This window comes from Rattus norvegicus, chromosome 1 (genome assembly GCF_036323735.1).
Source record: "Rattus norvegicus strain BN/NHsdMcwi chromosome 1, GRCr8, whole genome shotgun sequence".
NCBI classification, from domain to species: domain Eukaryota; kingdom Metazoa; phylum Chordata; class Mammalia; order Rodentia; family Muridae; genus Rattus; species Rattus norvegicus.
This window is the reverse complement of record NC_086019.1, coordinates 81,260,919-81,275,551: the sequence shown is the minus strand read 5'-3', so window position 1 is coordinate 81,275,551 and position 14,633 is coordinate 81,260,919. Positions and strand designations below refer to the sequence as shown.

Here is a 14,633-nt window from a genome sequence, read left to right as displayed (position 1 = left end):
CACTGTGCTATAATATGCCATTTGTAGGGTTCCTTGCTCACTCCCAGGCCCTGTCTGCCTCTGAGTCTGCATGTTCCTGTCCATATTATTTGCTGACAGGAGTGCCTTTCAATTGAAATCTCCATTCACAACACCATCTATATAAGGGAATGAGAAAACTTAAATGACTTCCCACCAATTATCAGTGCAGAGGTGATCACATCATAGGAGCAAAAGGAGAAAAGCAATTAGAAGTAATTAGGAGACAGCTATACTAGACTCCTGATACAGCTGTCTCCAGAGAGGCTCAGCCACAGCATGACAAATACAGAAGCAAATGCTAGCAGCAAACCATTGAACTGAAAATGTGGTTCCTATTGGAGGAGTTAAAGAAAGGTTTGAAGGAGCTGAAGGGGCTTGCAATACCATAAGAACAATACCAACCAGAGCTCTCAGGGCCTAAGCCACCATCCAAAGAGTACACATTGTCAGACCCATGCCTCCAGCTGCATATGTAACAGAGGATGGCCTTGTTGGGCACCAATGGGAGGAGAAGCCTTTGGACCTTCCAAGTCTGGACCTGCAGTGTAGGGGAATGTCAAGTTGGGGAGGCTGGAAGGAGGGGGTGGTTGGAGAGGGGGAACATCCTCATAGAAGAAGGGGTAGGAGGGTGGAATAGGGAGCTTTTATTGGATTTTAGAAAATATCCAACAACAAAAAAAAAAAGAATTAGGAAGAAGCCATCTCCATGAGCCCGTAGTGTCACAATGAGGAAGCAGAAGGCACAAAGAGACTGCTAAGAGTAGGAAGGTAGATCATGTCCTTGATGAATGTAGGACAACTGATAGCCTTTTCCACTGTCCAGATATCCTTGGAGATTTCTTTAAACTCTGAACAAAAAGTGAATGAGTGTCATGAAAATGGAGATGAAATGAATGTTCTGTGTCACCATTTCTTCAAGCCACAGTTTCTAAAAGATAGACTACTAATGTACAGTTATCTTTTCAGTCTTCATGAACTATACTCTAGGCTATTCCATGTCCATAATCTAATTTGGATGGATAGCTAAATCTGTAGTCTCTCATTGTGGTACTATTTAGCTCTGAACTGCCTTTTAATTATCATACATACAAGCACATATTTTCCTATATAGACTTAAGAAGTGATTATGGTTGTTGAAGTATTCACTCATTCATTCATTCATTCATTTATATTCCAACAAAAGTTTACACTTTCTCCTCTCCTCCTAGACATTTCCCCCTACCTCTGTGTCTCTCTTCCATCCACACTTAATATGTTACTATTCAAAAAACGCCCTCCTCCATGGACATCACCTAGGCATAGCATATCACCTTACTCTAAATCTACTCACTTCTTCTATTAAGGGAATGGGATGCAACACAGTAGGAGGAAAGTGTCCCCAAAGCAGGCAACAGAGTCAGAGACAGCCCCTTCATGCACTATTAGGAGTCCCATAAGAAGATCATATTACACAAGTGTAATAAAGATACAGAGGCAAAGATCACTTTTACACAGGCATAGTGGTTGGTGGAAAAGTATCTTTGAACCCCTGTGAGTTCAGGTTGATTGATTCTGTGGATTTTCTTATGAAGTCCATGACCCACCTGCTTTCTACAATACTTCCTTCCACTTTTCCACTGGCTTCTCCAAGTTCATAATATTTGGCTCTGTGTCTCTGCATCTGTTTCCATCAGTTGCTCACTGATGCTTCCATGGTGACAATTTGGCCAGGCACCAATTTATGAGTATAGCAGAATAACATTAAGAACCATTTCATTAACATTTTCCCATTTGTATTTGGTTCTATCTTGGTCACAAGGCCGTAAAGCCTCTGGGTACTGGTCATCCAGGCAGTGTCAAAGGTGGGCTCTCTCTTATCATATGAGTCTGGACCAGTCATTTTTGCCACACCCACATTTTCTGTAGCACCTTTATCTTAGAATATTCTGTAAATAGGACAAAATATAGTGCCAAGGTTTTGTGGCTATGTTGGTGTCCCAATCTATCCATAGTAAGTCTTGCCTAGTTACAGGATAGGGCTGATTAAGGATCCATATTCCCCATTTCTAGGAGTCTTAGGCCACTCTCAAAAGTTCCTGGAAGTTTCCATTGCACTAGGTTTCAAACTCATCTCAGTTATAGCCCCTGGTTCCAGTTGTCTCTTCCAGTATTCTCTCTTTTTATTCTCCCCCTGCACCAAATTGGGCTTTCCTCTTACCACCCTATTCCTCCATCCAGAAGGGTTTTCCCATCGACCTGAATGTTTATAGATCCATTTCCCATTAACAGTGAGATACACGTGTCCTACACTTAATTTCTACTTTTTTTCAGCTTCTCTTAGTTTGTGGAATGTAGGATGATTATCCTTTACTTTATGGCTAATATCTACTTACAACTGAGTGTTTATCATGTCTGTCCCTCTGATAGTGAATTACCTCAGTCAAGATGATCTTGCCTCATTCAATTCATTTTTCTGCAAATCTCATAAGGTCAATATTTTAACAGCTGTGTCATATTACATATGTATTACACATTACACAAATGTATAAATGCTCCTCGTTTTGTTATCTATTTTTCTGTTGAGGGACAATTTAGGTAGTTTCTGGTTTCTGGCTTTTATGAATAAAGCTGATATTGACTGAGGAAGAATCCTTGTGGTACAGTGATGCATCTTTTGGATATACCCAGGAATGGTACAGCTGGGTCTTCAGGTAGATTGAGTTCCGATTTCCGTTGAAACCTCCATATTGATTTCTAGTGTGGCTGAACAAGTTTTCCCTCCCACCAGCACTGGACGAGTTTTTCCTAGCTTCTCATCCATGCAAGCATGAACTGTCAGTTGTGTTATTGTCATTAGTCATCCTGACAGATGTAAGAATCATTTTTATTTGTAGTGCTCTAACAACTAAGAATGTTGAACCTTTCTTTACGTCCTCTTCAGCCATTTAAGATCACTCAATTGAGAGTTTTCTTCAGATCTGTACCCCATTTTTAATTGTGGTTTTTTTATTGTATTGTTTAAACTGGATTATTTTTTAATGGGATTATTTGGCTTATATGGCTTTTTTATTTCCTTGAGTTCTTTATATATGTTGAATGTCAGATGTGTGGTTAATAAAGATATTTTTTCAATTCTGTAGGCTGTTGTTTTGTTCTTTTGACTGTGTCCTTTCCCTTGTAGAAGCTTTTCTGTTACATGAGGTCCCATGTACTAATTGTCGATTTTAGTGCCTATACTATTAGTCCTTTATTTAGGAACTTGTCTCTGGTGACAATGCATTTAAGGTGATGTCCCACTTTCTCCTCTTTCAGGTTTCATGTTGAGGTCTTTAATCCTGTTGGTTCGAATTTTGTATAGAGTGATAGACATGATTGTATTTGCATTGTACCACATTCAGAAATTCAGATAGACCATTACACTTATTGAAGCTAATTTTGTTATTTTGCATTGAGTAGTTTTGGCTTTTTAGTAAAAATTAACGTCCACAGGTGTATGGATTTACGACTGGGTGTTTGATTTGATTCCATCCACATGGTCTCTCCACCTCTCTTTTTCTTTCCCTGTTTCTTTTTCTTGGAATCCCCAGACTGGGATCAGAAGCCCTGTCCTTTCCTCTTCTCCTGACCAGTGATTGGCTGATCAGCACCTTATTAACCAATTAGAGGTGATGGAAAATAATCTTTATATATCACTCATAAAAGAGATACTTCAATAATCATGACAATGTTAAGACCTGAATTGTAACCAGATCTCTGGGAACAACAAACAGCATCTGAATACACAAGTATGAAAACAATCTCCAATTTTTATAGTGTGTGTGTATGTGTGTGTGTGTGTATGTGTGTGTGTGTGTCTGTGTCTCAAGTTGACAATAAGGACTTATAGTCCTTACATTTATTGTTGATATGACTGTGAATCTATGAACCTCTAGGTAAAGACTTCAATACTAATAGCATAGGAAAAAAACCTAAAGAGTGAAACTGCATGACATTAAAAGTTTTCTGTACATTCATCCATCCCCCCACCCACTCCCTCCCACCTTCCCTCCCTGACATTCTCCCACAGTGGGGCGTCAAGCCTTGACAGGACCAAGGGCCTCTCCTCCCACTGATGCCAAACAAGGCCATACAATGCTACATATAAGGCTGGAGCCATAGGTCCATCCCTGTGTACTCTTGGGATGGTGCTTTAGTCCCTGTGAGCTCTGGGCTGTCTGGTTGGTTGATATTGTTGCTTTTCCTATGGGGTTGCAAACCCTGTCAACTCCTTCAGGATTTTCTCTAACTCCTCCATTGGTACCCTGTTCTCAGTCCAGTGGGTGACTGACAGCATCTGAATCTGTATTTATCAGTCTCTGGCAGAGCCTCTCAGAAGACAATTATATCAGACTCCTGCCAACAAGCACTTCTTGGCATCTGCCCTAGTGTCTAGGTTTAGTCGCCTGTATGTGGGATGGATTCCCCATGTGGGACAGATTCTGGATGGTGTTTCCTTCAGTCTCTGCTCCACATTGTCTCCAGATTTCCTCCTGTGACGGTTTTTGTTCCCTCTTCTAAGGACTGAGGCATCTACACTTTGTTTTTCCTTCTTGAGCTTCATGTGGTCTGTGAATTGTATCTCGGGTGTTCTGAGCTTTTAGTCTAATATCCAATTATCAATGAGTGCATAACCCTAACTAAGCAAGTGAAAGATCTGTATGACAACAACTTCAAGTCTCTGGAAAAAGGACTCAAAGATTTCAGAAGATGGAAAAATCTGTCATGCTCATGGATTGGCAAGATTAATAGAGTAAAAATGGACATAGTAGTAACTGAAGAAACAGCTATAACACTCCTGGGCATATACATAAAAGATGCTCTAACATATAAGAAGGACATATGCTCCAATATCTTGATAGCAGCCTTATATGTAATAGCTAGAAGCTGGAAAGAACCCAGATATCCTTCAATGGATGAATGAATACAGAAAATGTGGCACATTTTCACAGTGGATTACTAATCAGCTGTTTAAAATAATGAAATCTTAGGCAAATGGATGAAAGTAGATGTGTTTTAAATAGCACTGTGAAGACTGTATTGTGAGCATAATGAAACAGAGAGGGGAGGCTCCTCTTAAATACTATGAGAAACTTGTTTCTTAAATTTTGCTTTGCAACTTTATGCATCACCTGGGGGTTTATTCTTGATCTGTAAACAGTGAAGATTCATCGGAAGGGAAATAGGTGAGAGGGCAGTGAATTTACAATGAAAACCTAAGACTTGGGTTTGTTACCACAACTGAGTAGAAAAAAAGACAGAACAAATGGTGGGCCACTGTCATAAACTCTTATACAGATTTGAGGTAGAGAGTAGTGAAAGTTTGGAATATCTAGGATTACGTACACTGTTGTATAATGTTACCAATAACAAGTACTTTGTCTCCAACAAGGCAAATCCCAAGAACTGACAGCTAAGAATTCTATTGTCCATTTGTGCTGTGGAATATAGGGGAAAAAACACAAAATTACACCCCCCTACACACACACACATACACACACACACACACACACACACATACACACACACACATACACACACACATACACACACATACACACACACATACACACACACACATACACACACACACACACACACACACAGAGCAATACACACACAAAATATACAAAGAGGCATTTATGTTCCAGTGCCATTTGTTTATTCAATATATATCAGGTACAAAATATAAGCTGCATTTTTAGGCATTAGGCATTTGTCATAACAAATTGTCAAATGACTCATCCTCTTCACCTTCACATGGCAGTAGAATGGGACAACAGATAGAAGAAACACGTCATTATTTATAATGCCAGGAGCCATCAAAGAGAAGCTAAAAAGTAGCAGGTATCTTCCTGAGATGTTTTCACCATGGGTTGTAAGTCTAAGATGGTTTCACTTCTTTAGACAAGGCTGATAAAATTATGTTTTAAGAAACATTCCTGCTATTAATATACTTTCCTTAGGTGGCTTCTGCCAATACATGTTAAATCTTTCACTGAATCAATGCTGTTTAGAAGTTACATGTTATTTCTTGTGCAGATGAGGCACTGAGACTTAAGCCTTGCTAGCATTTGGAGTTTAGTCAGATTTATGGTAATTCCTCAGGTGACAGTGGTATGTGGATGACTGATAGAAGCTATTGTTACACAGGAAGCAGGTATAAGGCTTTTCTCTGGTGTGAATTTTGTCATGATCCTGCAGGTTGGTCTTGTGACTGAAGGGTATTTTGCATGAATGTCAGGTGAAAGGTTTCTTTTGCTCATGGATGACCTCATGTACACAGAGGACTAAGAGGTTATAGAAGCCTTACTGATACTTGGCACAGAAAAAGTAACCTCTTCTACCTGGGTTTTCTCTTGTGGACTACAAGATTAGAGGGCTATTTGAAAGTTTGGGGATATTCATATGTATATGTGTTGAGGTCTCTCTGGAGTCTCTCTTGGAGAAATTCACTTGTAGAATTTGCCCCATTATTTAGGAAAAGTTGTAGAGGCACACAGGGAGGAAGGTCTGATTGGGAAAGGAACTCTAGTACTTGCACTGGGACATCTTCAGAAGAAGGTGCCCTTGACAAATATTCTAGGGGCCTGGATGTGTCTTGAGGTGCTCTTCTAAAACAGTCAACAACTCCATAAGGGACTGTACTCTCTTCAGCATCAGAATACTCTTCTGTCTGGGAATCCATCTCTTTTGCCGGAATTCTAACATCATGATTTACTTCACTAGCATTACAGAAAGTGTTGAGGCTATCTTCATTGTCTTTAGTCTGGTCTAGCCTGAAGAATAATCTTGGTTTTACCTCCATAGCAATTTCTTCAGAGGAATGGGCCGTTAGGGACTCTACTGGGTACCCGAAAGTGCCTTCACTTGTCTCTCTGTCACTCTGGGTTCTTGAATAAGAAACAGCTATATCTTTAGGCACAGTGTACTGATCTGTTTGGGTAATGAGAAGAGGACCCATCTCCTCTCCAGGACTATGAACACCACTATTTCTTTCACTAGCATTCCAGGGATTGTTGCAGCCATCATCACTGCTCTCATTTCCTATGAAAATAAGACAGTCTATGAAACTGTATGCCAGAAGGTATTCCCTCACAACACCCCTCTTCTCTCCAGTGGCCAAACTTACCTGTTGCAAAGAACATGTCTTGATGTATCTGCAGGTATGTCCTTGAATTCTCTTGTGTTGGCATTGGCGTTGCTTGCTGTTTCATATATTCAATGACTTCTTTTAATGGCATGTTCTCGGAAAAGAGGGCTTCCTGCCCCTGCATAGAGACATGGACCTGTAAACAAAGCCAAATGAACATTGTAAATAAATCTGTGGATGACAGAAAACCTGCCCTCAGTCTGCTTGAACAGGATCACTGGCCTATGGGCTAGCTCATTTATTTAGTCCTCATATCTAGTGGTATTGTCCTGAAATTCACGAATTCTCTTCTATAAAGTCACTATTCACACTATGTCTGCAAATATTGAGTCACTTTCCAGAGGAAAACAAAAGATTAGTTTCCTAAGAGCTTTGGCCACAAAGTTCTCTTCAACTATTCAACACATTAAAAGAAGATCAGATGGCATTTGGCCAATTTGCAAAGGAGGATGATCCTCTTCAAAAAGGTTGCTCCTTCTTGCAGGCATAGTCTCATTTTCCCATCCAAGATATTATAAGTATTACAAAACATTTGGCTTAGTGAAAAACTACCAAGGATGGGTAGGAAAAAGCAAAAAGAACATGAATTTGGAGACTGGGAGGGACTAAAAGTGCCCATAAAATGTCTGACACAGAATCCCCTGAGGCCTGCCACCTCTGGAGTCCCTCTTATCCATTGAAGGAAGCTGTCTGTTTTGACAAAGTTTATGTTTGTAACAAAAAAGTCTCTATGGCTGATATGCTTTGGTTTTTTTTATTCAATTTGTAGTTCATTGTTACCACTCCTTCATCTGCCCCCAGGATCTTCAGCCATTAGTTTTGGCTCCTTCAAGTTCTTTCACTTTGGTGACTCGTATTCTATTGAAATCTAATGCATTGTTATCACTCATTCCATTATCAGTAATTGGTATTTTGTGTCTGGATTCTTCAGGATCTCTCCTTTAGCTCTGTAATAGCTGCCATATTGGTGTTCTGGCTTCTGACTAGTAATTATTACTTTTTGTCTTGCAACCCATGATGTTTGCCATTTTCACTCTCAAGTAGTTGAGCCTTTCCCATCCCCCACCTCCAGCCATTAGTCATCTGTCGCCCGTCCAGACCTAACTAATTGTAATTTCACTTTGCTGTATGAGTGGGCTTTATTTCTAACACCTACAATTCTTTGTCCATGTCACTGAATACTAGCCTAGACAACCATCCTTAACTAAAGGTGACTTTAACATCATAGCTTTTCAGGCTTGCACAAGAAGCTCATTTCTTTATTATTGGATGGTTAATACAATTGACTGAAACAAGTCCAATAAAAAGCATTTGATTCCAGAAGATGCACACTGCCTTAGTTCTTAGGAACAGGACTGGACATTATGGAAGCAGTTTACTTGGATTTCAGTTTCAATCACAAAATTTTCAACTTAAAGCTCAAAGGAGTAAAAAATGTAGAGTAAACTGTGAAATGGCAACTTATTTACAGACTTAAAATTTCAAATACACAGAATATGTGGTAGTCAACACATTTAATTCAATGCCTGGAGAACAGACAGAGTATAATTTCTTTGAGTTTCCAGCTAACAACTGAGACACAAGAAAATGTCAGAAATGAAAAAAATAAAAAAAGCAGAAAACTAACTAATCAACCGTAAAAACAAACCAACCAAAATGTAAATTAAAAATCTAAAACACTTATACGTGACATTCAGAAATGTCTGTCAATGACTGAGAATTATTCACATCTAAACAATGAAAGAACACACAGTGCAATTATATCTGTATTAAATGTTTCCAGTTTGGAAGATATGCATTGAAGTACCAATATTGATCAAGATCTTTCTTGCAGGTGTGTGAGTATTAAATATGAATGTGAGAACAGTATGTCAACATCTGAGAGCATACTCCATCATTCTGTCACCTCAGGTTTCATAGAAGAATATCCTATTGTCATGTTGTAGACTATTTGGAAAGTGATATAGGCACTTTAAATCCCAGATTCACCCTCTCAGTTCTTGGGATCTGATCCACTGCCGTCAGATGTGTGTGTGTGTGTGTGTGTGTGTGTGTGTGTGTGTGTGTGTGTGTGTGTGCTGAGGTTCCAGCTCAGTCCTCATGATTGTATTGTAAGTACTGCCATGATTCAGCCATATCACAGACGCAAAGTATCTCCTCTAAACACTTAATGCCTTACCCAATTGTCAATTATGCAGTCCTTTTGCCATCATGTCAAGAAACTGCATTTATATGGATCTTTGTCAAAAAATTGATGATACTCTCTGCTTTATTTTTGCTAACTCATAACAGTACAAATTCTTCCTTGTAAGGCATTTGGTGGAGTGAGTGTAATTTCACTAATAACAAAAGCTACCAGACCTGACTAATTTTTCACAAATCCAAATGACTAATTTTCCTCCCAACATATCCATCTCTTATCCCAGGTACTCACCATGGTAGGAGGCTTCAAGCACTCATCAGTCAGCCCCTCCATGAATCTCCTCATGTTTCTTCCACTTGATTCCCACTTCTCTTTCAAGGCAAACTTGTCCTTGCAGTACCCAGTGATGAAAAACTGTTCCAAGACCAGTTGAGAAATTATCTGCTCCTTGCTCTGCTTTTCTGGTTGCAACCATGAGGTAAAACTTTCCCAGAGTGTTTGCAGCTCCTGCTTTGCCAATGAGCCATTGCCATTTGGTGGAAAGTTGAGTTGAGCACTTGGTAAGGTGTAGATATCTTCTCCAAACTGCACAACAGAATGCTGGTTAGGAATAAACTCTTGATTGTCTAATTGAAGGACATTTGTTAGTGACTCAGAATAAAGGATTTTTCTGACCTGTGAAGTCATTATGGAAAGGATCCTGAGAAAGTTTCGACTATGGCAATTCAATATGTATCTTGTGACTTTAGGATCTGTTTTGGTAGTTGGTGGTGTCCAAAAGCTATAGATTCAAAAGAGAAGAGAGAAATAATAAAAGTGAAAAATCAGTGAAATTCTGTCATAGACAATTATATGGTTACCTGAAAGAAAATAATTCATACTAGTGTTACAAAACTGTTTCCAAAAACAGAGCATAGAGAGGATGTAAAGTATAACAATGCTTGACACAACAGGAAGAAAAGTTCTGTGTCAAAAATGGAAAGACCTATCATACGAACACAGCAAAGTGTACAGTGGCTCAGGCCTATGTGCAACTGGAAAAGATGAAGTTATTGTTGCTGAACCTCAAAATTTAAGGTTTACCCTTGTTTCCCATTATAAAGTGCCACAGAACAGTACTATAACATTAAATTCATACAGCAGCAAAAACATCCATAAATGCACACATACATAATCCCCATCCTTGAATAGCTTTCAAAGTATAAAATGCCAAACCCTTTATCACAATGGTTGTCCATAGCAACCTCCTTTGTAACAGGTCCCCAGAGAAAGTAGGCCCCACGTGTTTTGCACACCTGGCTCAATGATAGAAATACCGATTAGACTGTAAAATCAGGTTGTAGACTTTACCCTTTTGAAAACTAAAACAAAGGCCTGATCCATCAATGTCCATAAATAAGGGGAAGTTTTAGTTTAATAACCTTGGTTTTTTTGCTTTGGCAATTCTGCTATTTGCTAACTCTTTCTGTTAACTGAAATATGTCAACCTAAAAGGTTTTGTGCTTAAGAGCTCACCCAAAGAGGGGTTCAAGGGCACAATGGGATTCTGAACATCCAGTGTATATCAAGGCAGGCTAATAAATAATTTTTATTTGGCTTAAACACAAGTCTCACCAATCCTTTTTTACGAATTGCCCATAATTCTGGAGGTTCCACAAAGATCCCAAAAATCAGACCATTTGGACATCTATACTCTCAGAACTCCTTTGGCTTGGGTAGAGTTCAGTGGTCTGTAGATTCTAAAAGATGCATATACTGGGATGTTGAACTCCCTCGGGTTCCCTTTGTTCATCCTCTCTCCCCTTCCCCTGGGTCTTAGAGATACTTGAAAACTCTACCTCAAAAGGAAACACTTTAGAAATTCTCCTGGGGGGTTGGGGATTTAGCTCAGTGGTAGAAAGCTTGCCTAGCAAGCGCAAGGCCCTGGGTTCGGTCCCCAGCTCCGAAAAAATGAAAAGGGAAAAAAGAAGAAGAAGAAAAAAAAAAAAAGAAATTCTCCTGGTCTGTGACCTCCTAAGCTAGGGATGGTTAAGGCAACTACTATTTGGACATATAGGAGAGATCAACCAAGGCTGCTGATGCAGTGCCTAGATTTCATGGATACATCACTGAATATCTTTATCTCTCGGTGTATGAATGTGTAGTGGTGTCTTAGGGCTTCCCTTGTTATGAAGAAACACTATTACCAAGGCAACTCTTTTTTTTTCAAAGAAAAAATAATGATGTTTATTTTGCATACTACTATAATAAGAGTGCATATGTCACAGTAAACTGAGAATATATGAAAACCTTGAATCAAAGATACTCTTAAAAGACAATGTGAAAGGCTTCTTATAGCAGCTGATGGGAAAAGATACAGAGATCCACAAGCAAATATTAGGTGGAACTCGGAACCTTAGAAGATGTAGAGGAAGTGCCAGAGGGATCAGGGATACCAGGAGAACACAGCTCATAGAATCAACTAAACAGGACTCATAGAGACCGAAGGAGCAACCACAGAGCCTGTATGGGCCTGAGCTAGGGCCTCCTCTACACATGAATTTTGGTTATGTAGCTTGGTGTTATTGTGCGACTCTTAGCAGTGGGAGTGGTGGTGTCTCTGACTCTTTAGCCTGCATGTGGGACAATTTTCCTCCTACTGGATTGCCTTTTCCAGTCATGAGGAAATGTTTCTAGAATAATCACAACTTGATATACCGTATTTGGGAGGTCTGACCTTTTCTATAGGGAAAGGAGGAAGAGTGGATCTGGAGGAGTGGGAAGGTGGCAGGGGAGAGACTCAGGGGAGAGGAGGAAGGGATTGTATGAGAGAAGAATAAAAAAAATGAAAAAAAAATGTAAGAAGGATCACACTGATTAACAACAGCAAAGATAGCCTTAGATTGAACAGACAGCTGCTGGCACATTTTCTTGTATGATATTGTGCTGTGTGTACAAATTCTTTTATTTTCAATAGTCTTTTGTAATAGTTATCAGAAATCATGTGTAAAAACACTTGCTTCAAACGTTTCCTTTTATCTACTCTTTCCTTCTGTTAGGGTTTGTGGGACTCTTTTGTTTCTGAAAACTTTGACATTTTTCTCCCATTCTCTTCATTTTCAAAATTATTCCATGAAAATGTGTTTTATTAACCATCCCACAGGTTTTGGACCTGGGTTTTGTACTGGTTCTTGGTTTGTTCTCTTCTTTCATTTTTTTTATTAACTTGAGTATTTCTTATATACATTTCAAGTGTTATTCCCTTTCCCGGTTTCCGGGCAAACATCCCCCTCCCCCCTCCCCTTCCTTATCGGTGTTCCCCTCCCAACCCTCCCCCCATTGCCGCCCTCCCCCCATAGTCTAGTTCACTGGGGGTTCAGTCTTATCAGGACCCAGGGCTTCCCCTTCCACTGGTGATCTTACTAGGATATTCATTGCTACCTATGGGGTCAGAGTCCAGGGTCAGTCCATGTATAGTCTTTAGGTAGTGGCTTAGTCCCTGGAAGCTCTGGTTGCTTGACATTGTTGTACTTTTGGGGTCTCGAGCCCCTTCAAGCTCTTCCAGTTCTTTCTCTGATTCCTTCAACGGGGGACCTATTCTCAGTTCAGTGGTTTGCTGCTGGCATTCGCCTCTGTATTTGCTGTATTCTGGCTGTGTCTCTCAGGAGCGATCTACATCCGGCTCCTGTCGGTCTGCACTTCTTTGCTTCATCCATCTTGTCTAATTGGGTGGCTATATATGTATGGGCCACATGTGGGGCAGGCTCTGAATGGGTGTTCCTTCAGTCTCTGTTTTAATCTTTGCCTCTCCCTTCCCTGCCAAGGGTATTCTTTTTCCTCATTTAAAGAAGGAGTGAAGCATTCACATTTTGATCATCCGTCTTGAGTTTCATTTGTTCTAGGGATCTAGGGTAATTCAAGCATTTGGGCTAATAGCCACTTATCAATGAGTGCATACCATGTATGTCTTTCTGTGATTGGGTTAGCGCACTCAGGATGATATTTTCCAGTTCCAACCATTTGCCTACGAATTTCATAAACTCGTTGTTTTTGATAGCTGAGTAATATTCCATTGTGTAGATGTACCACATTTTCTGTATTCATTCCTCTGTTGAAGGGCATCTGGGTTCTTTCCATTTTCTGGCTATTATAAATAAGGCTGCGATGAACATAGTGGAGCACGTGTCTCTTTTATATGTTGAGGCATCTTTTGGGTATATGCCCAAGAGAGGTATAGCTGGATCCTCAGGCAGTTCAATGTCCAATTTTCTGAGGATCCTCCAGACTGATTTCCAGAATGGTTTTACCAGTCTGCAATCCCACCAACAATGGAGGAGTGTTCCTCTTTCTCCACATCCTTGCCAGCATCTGCTGTCACCTGAGTTTTTGATCTTAGCCATTCTCACTGGTGTGAGGTGAAATCTCAGGGTTGTTTTGATTTGCATTTCCCTTATGACTAAAGATGTTGAACATTTCTTTAGGTGTTTCTCAGCCATTCGGCATTCCTCAGCTGTGAATTCTTTGTTTAGCTCTGAATCCCATTTTTTAATAGGGTTATTTGTTTCCCTGCGGTCTAACTTCTTGAGTTCTTTGGATATTTTGGATATAAGGCCTCTATCTGTTGTAGGATTGGTAAAGATCTTTTCCCAATCTGTTGGTTGCCCAGGCAACTCTTATAAAGCCAAATGTTTAACTGAGGCTGGCTTACAGTCCATTATCATCCTAGCAGGAACTATGACAGCATGTACGAATTAACTTTGTTAGAGAAGAAGCTGAGAGTTTTATTGCTTGATTCTATGTAACCAGGAGGGAATGGCTTCCAGTCAGCTATTATGAGGGTCTCAACACCAGCGTAAGTGGCTGCCTGTAATCATTTTTACACTGTTTTTCTCCCTGTCCTTTTATGTCCGAACTAAGCAAAGCTAGAGCCCTGCCCTGAGTAGATTCCTGAGAAGGGCTTGACCTTTTCAAAGAACTTGTCCCCGGGTAGACTGTTGCCTCATTGTCTAAGGAGAATATCTTGCAGTTTAATGATTCACCTTATGTTCTTGGGCACTTCCCAGTACTCCCCCCCCTGCCCTAAGCTTCAGTTCCTGCTTCAATTCCTGCTTCAGAGCTTTAAATGCTGTACATTCCTCTCAATAAATGAGACCTTGACAACAGAACCTTGCTTGGTCTCCTTCTCTCCCCGCCCCCTTGACCCTCAAGGTTGCGCCTCTTCGGGACCCTGAATAACTGGACCTGCTGGACGGATCACTTTTATGTGCCTGTCAGTTTTGTTTTCATGATTAACTATGGCTTTCTCTAGTTTAGGATCTTCCT

The 14,633-nt window shown here is 40.1% G+C and overlaps 1 pseudogene; it reads right to left on the bottom strand.

Annotated features, from left to right (window-relative positions):
- Positions 1-6,117: 6,117 nt before the first annotated feature.
- On the bottom strand, positions 6,118-10,019 carry Zscan4l-ps1 (zinc finger and SCAN domain containing 4 like, pseudogene 1; annotated as a pseudogene).
- Positions 10,020-14,633: the final 4,614 nt, after the last annotated feature.